A 6,000-nucleotide genomic window follows, 5' to 3' on the forward strand; every position below is an offset into this window, starting at 1 on the left:
AAGCGGCAAGGCCGGAGTTTGAACCTCTGTACGTCTTTGATGCCGAAAGCCATGTTCTTTCTGCATGCGTGCGTGCGTGCGTGTGTGTGTGTGTGTGTGTGTGTGTGTACGTGTGTGTTTATCCATGCCGCCATCTCTGTTTCTTCAATAAGTTTGGATGCTCTTCAAAGCCAAGGTTTTCCTACGTACCTCTTCTCTATTCTGGCTCAGTGCTCTGCGACAGGGGCAGGTGGTCTGTACACCTGAGCTTGCCTCCCACCTCCGTGGGCAGTGACTTTGAACGCATTACAGGTGAGCCTGAGGGATCGACCCCCATCCCACAGGCATCTGGAATCCCTGGGCCAGGTGCCTGGAGATCACCTCCGTGTGTTCATCCCGGGGTGCCACACAGATGTCATCGCTTCGCATCCCGTGAATGAGACAGGGGAGCCCCGCTTAGCCGGGAAGCGCTGCTGGAATTCAGACGTGAGAGAGGGGACTCTCGGCTGAGATGCACGGGGTCAGGGACCCACGGGGGAGGACTCTCTAATAAGAGAGGAAGAGAAGGGAGTAGGTGGAAGGGAAGGGAGAGATGGAGCAGAGTGAGACTGGGATTGACGCAGGTTTGGGGACACGGAGCAGGGCCACCAGGCAGGAGCTGAGCCTGTGGAGATGTATCTGAGAGGGAGATGGATGCTTTTCTGGTGAGGACCTCACTACGAAGTTGGAGCGTGCCCTGTGGTACAAAGCCCCCAGCTCAGACTTCACACGGGGGTTGTTGGCGTGTGTGTGGGAGGCCGGGGGTAGGGAAGGAACGGTGAGAACGTTTGGGAATAACAAGCTGTTCCCGGACTCGGCCTTGGCAGTGGAGGGTCCTGCTGGAGGCCAGGCAGGGCCAGCCCCTCCACCTGCGGCCTCCGGTAAAGTCTGCCTTTCCTTTCACACAGGATTTGTTCTCAGCCCCTGGCTGCCCTCCACCCCACCCGGGAGGAAAGGGGGCGGTGTGTGGAGGGGACGGTTCCTGTTTCCCAGCCTTTGCAGGCCCTTGCCTTCCTGGATGTGATATGATTGTTTCTCTGGGCACAGTGCAAAGATGCCAGTTGAAAGAGGAAGTATCTCATGCCTCAGCAATTTTTTTTTTTTTTAAGGCAAAAAAGAAAAGGCTATTGAACTTGGGAACCCTGGACCTGGAGGTCTCTCTTCCTGGTGTGGGAGCCGGGACATTGTACTGGGCCGGTCAATCAGCCCCGTGGGCCAGATATCCAACATGGGAACGGTTTGACTCCCATCCATCAGCTAAGTAGTGAAAATAATGCTAATTTCCTTCTCGCTCTCGAACTGCTATATTTATGCTGTTCCCCTTGGGGCTCTTGGGACATGCCAGTGGAGGACTTTATCCTCCGCCTCCTCCCCCTCCTCGCCCACCTCCTCGCCCCCTTTTGATATTCTTTCATTCATTCACTCGTTTACTCACTTGTTCAACAAATATTTCTCGAGGATCAATTCTGTGTGAGGTACTGTGCTACGTATTGAAAACACAGCATTGCTTAAGAGACCCCCCGACCCTCGACCTCAAGCATTTACGGTCCAATGGGAAAGATTCTGCACTGTCTGCGGAGGTAACTATACCAGGCAGGGAGGGACTGAAAAATCAGACAAAGAGAAAAGATGGTAAAAGGAGTAGATCTCAGAGCTCTTTGAACCCGGGGTTCATGTCCAATTCACCTTTGACCCTCTTACAATGCACAGGACAATGCATAGCACGTAATAGGTGCCTCGTGATTGTTGAATTCATACTGAAGGAGTCGATGAGAAGTCACATAATATAATAAACATAAAAACAACGCAGGCTCTGGGGTTTTGATTCCCGGCTCCACCACTCCTCGGCTGGTGTGACCTGGGATACGTCGCACAACCTGTCTGGGTCTCGATTTCCTCATTCGAAAAATGGGGATAATAACACCGATCGCGTGGGGATCTGGCGAGGATTCGCAATTAAGGATCATCGATGAGTACGTAAAGCATGTTCGCGTGTGAAGTACTTGGCACATAGCGAACAATGAGACGCTTACGTGATTCTTCGCTGTCATGGACTATGAATAGTAAAGGTTAAATGAATAGTGGGCAAAAACAGTTTCCGAAGTTTGGAGGGGGAGGAGCGGGTGCGGCCACAGAGGGTGAGGCTCACACAGGAAGAGGAGGGACCGAGCTGTGCCTGGCCGGCCACCCACACGTGGATACACAGAGACTGGGCACCGAGGCAGGGCGAAGGGCCTAAGGGACAGTGTGGCACTGGACAGGTTCTTGGCACGCTTCCGGGATGAGGCAGAGGAGGGGATGAGCCTGCCCGGGGTGGGACGGGGAGGGCGGGGCTCCCACGGGACTTACTTCTGAACCAGGGGGTCTTAAAGGCAGAGCCGTCATGTGCCGAGTGGCATTTCGGAACAGTCGATCCGGGTGGGGCAGAGTGTCGAGTGCCCAGCGGGGGAGGCCGGGAGAGCAGTCAGGAAATCACACAATGATCCACGAGGCCGGCGGGCCCAGAATCAGGGGACAACAGAATAAAAAGGAAAGTGTAGCTGTGACGGACTTTGAAGTAGAAGGGGCACAGGAAAAAAAAGAAAAAAGGACTCTCCAGGGACCTTTTCCAAAGTCTCTGCCATCCTGAGTCTGCTTCTGACGTGCTATTTATTTTTGTCTCGTCGGACGATGGCTTTCGCATCTTCGCACGCCTTGTAATCTTCCGTCGATGGTCAGGCATGGCGCGCGCGGGGGTCAGGCGCCCAGGCAGACTGGCCTCCGGCGTGACGCTTGACGTTTTCCTGGTGGGAGTCAGGCCGTGTTTACTGTTTGCTGTGGTCGTAGGTGTCAGAAGCGTCCTCGAGCGTCCTCATTTTTGCCTCTTCTGTCATCTTTGGGTTTCCCTAGAGACTCTTTCTTAAACGAGGTCAGGGAAGGCTGGAGGGGGCTGGAGTTGGGTATGTATGTCCCCTCTGCCAGGTCAGCTAGCCTGGTGAAATAGTCCCCCTCGCGGGACGAGGGCCATCCCGCGTTTCACCTTGAGGTCACGAGGAGGCGTAATTGAAAATGGCTACTTTCCCCACCCTCCACCCCCGTGCTGGGAGCACAGGGGGATTATACTTCGGTTTTCCCAGCGAGAGCCTGGCGGGGCTCCTGGAGGTAAAACTCGGGAAGGGGTGGGGGACCCCCTACGACTGCCACCCCTTCAGTTTTTAACTCTCGCGCGGCTCCACGCTGAGCTCGCAGCAACCCATCGGGCAGGGCTGCCGTGCTCCTGTGGGCATAGGCTCCAGCCGCGGCCTCTGCTCCCGGCGCCGGGCAGTTCCCTGTATCCGCCTGTCAAGCTCTCCAGTTTCCAGGGCAGCGGTGTGCCCTGTGACCTCAGGGATTGATTTTCAGTTTGTTCAACTTCTTTTCTCACGACGAGGGGCGTGATGACACCCCCAAGCTCTTTGCTTATTGAACAAAGAACGGGAAGTCCCAGGGGTCTTTGCTGTTTGGAATACACATACTTTGGATTGGCTGATCCGAAAGCCATAGAAGAACAGTTACCTTAGTCTTTAGAGGTCAAGAGAATGGGTCTTTTTTTTTTTTTTTTTAATTGTGATTATTCACCATTGATTTACTTATTCAAACAGATTTCTTGAAGGCCTCCATGTACACTGTGCCGGGCTTGGCTTAGTGGCAGTTATAAAAAACGAAACAAAACAAAAAAACAGTAAGACATGGTTCCTGGTCTAAAACTGCATGACATTCTCCTAATCCCATCCTCCCCAACTAAAGCTGTCTTCCACATCTGACGCTTGTTTTTATTCTTCATTTCAACTAGGGTAGTAATAGGAACCAGCATGTTATTAGAATCAGACAGATCTCGGCCCAAAAGCTGGTTCTACTACTCATTAGCTGTGTATCTTCTGCCTCTTTCCTCGCTTCTCTGAAGATGACAATAGCCCATGACAATGGATTTGCACAAGGATTAATTTACAACCACATGGCATGTAGGAGGTAGTCAGTAAACGGTAGTTACTTAAATGATTTTCTCTGACAGTACCAGAAGTCTGTTGATGAGGTGCCAAGAATTCTTAGGCAAAAAATCTTTTTAAAAAAAATTGTGGTAAGATACACAAAACATAAAATCCACCACCTTAACAATTTTTAAGTGTATCGTTTGGTATTGTTGAGTATATTCACACTGTTGTGCAACCAATCTTTAGAATCTTTTCGTCTTGCAAAACTGAAATGCTTTATCCATGAACCAATTCCTCATTTCCCACCCCTTCATCCCCTAAAAACCAGTGTTCTACTCTGTTTCTTTGAGATGAGCTCTTTTTTTGTTGTTTTTTGTTTGTTTGTTTGTTTTTGTTTGTTTGTTTTTCCACTATTTGAATGTGAGTATTCATCTTGAATGGGGCTCTGAAATGATACCTGAAGACTTAACATCAAATCTCTGGGCCGGTCTTTGGTATATTTATGCAAGAAGACGTACACACCTTTGCCAGGGCCAAACTGTGTCACGGGCTGAGCCCTTGTACCCGCAGCAAGGTGCCAGGCTCCCTGGCTTCATTGGCAAGCCAGTGGTCCCCTCAAATCGTGGTCTCCATGACAACAAGATGAAAAGGCTGGGACTGTGATCTCCGAGCTGCAGCCTCACCTTCTCACGCTGCGTGTGGAAGTCGTTGTTGGGTCACTTGAGCTACAATGTGTAACCCTGGTCCCCACTAAGAGCAGATTCTGGCTGTTATGGAGGTGGCTCCCAAATGCCTGACTTCAACTTGAGTATCAAGTTGGAACTTTAGACTCGAAAGGTCCCAAGCCGAACTCATTATCTTCCCCCGACACCTTTTCTTCCTGTGCTCATCTCTGTAAATGACGCTTCCACACTTCCAACTTCTCGTTACTTATTCTTCGGAATCTTCTTGTAATTTCTTCCCTCTACAGCCAAGACCAGATGAGTCTATTTCATCTCTTTCCTGCTTCCCATCTCCTCTCTGTTGCTTTGCTTCTCAGGGAATCACGTGCTCGTCAAGAGTTTTGTTTAATTTCTTAACTTGGGTGTCTCCTGATTCATGGTCTAACTTTTCTTGTGCATCACTGATCCGGCCACATTGCAGCCTTTATAGCTCTCGCAGTTGCCTATCAGATACGGGCAAGACGCACCAGACCTAGGTTAGACATATCCGTCTGCTTCTGAATGTCCTCCAAAATGCATCTCCAATTCTCTCTAGGTGTATCAACTATCTACTGCAGCACAGCAAATTATCCCCAAACTTAGCGGCTTAAAACGGCGCACATTTATCATGGAACAGTTTCTGTGGGTCTGGAATCTGGGCAGGGCTCAACCATGTCCTCCAGCTGGGGTCTCACGGACAGCAGCCAAGGGCATCGCCGGGGGCTGCAGTCATCTCGAGGTCTGGCTGGGGCAGGTGCAGCTCCCAAGTTCATCTGACGGACATTGGCGGGATTCAGTTCCTTGTGGGCTGTTGGACGGGGAGCCTCAGTTCCTCACTGGCTGTGACCCCGATACTGCCCATCCTTTCCCACTGCCTTTCCTTAGGCCGTTCCTTCCACCTCCTTAGCTGTCTGTTAATCCTTTCACGCACAGTCCCTTCCCATCCTCATACACGTTGTCCTGCAGAGCCCTGGGAAGCACCCAGGGGAAACGGGTAGACTGAGTCCTTTGAGGGCAGAATTGTGTCTCAGCCAGCTTTCTAGTCTCCTTTGGCTTCAGCACGGTTCCTGAAATATAGCAAGCGGTCAAACGTTTGCTGAATTGTGAGCAATCGTGAGGCCTGAGGGCCCAGGTTCTGGGCCGATGGGAATCTGTGAATGGCAGCGGCAGGGGAGAGAAACCCCACGGCTCAAAAATAGCCCTGCAAGGCTGAGTTTGAGAAAAACAGCTGCTATACTATGACTCCAGGGATTAGTGGGAGACTGGCAAAGTTTGCAGGACTCCGGGCTGCTGGAGACCAGAAGCCACTGATACCTGATCCCTAGCAAGGA

The sequence above is a fragment of the Rousettus aegyptiacus genome, unplaced genomic scaffold (genome assembly GCF_014176215.1).
Source record: "Rousettus aegyptiacus isolate mRouAeg1 unplaced genomic scaffold, mRouAeg1.p scaffold_m13_p_17, whole genome shotgun sequence".
NCBI classification, from domain to species: Eukaryota; Metazoa; Chordata; class Mammalia; order Chiroptera; family Pteropodidae; genus Rousettus; species Rousettus aegyptiacus.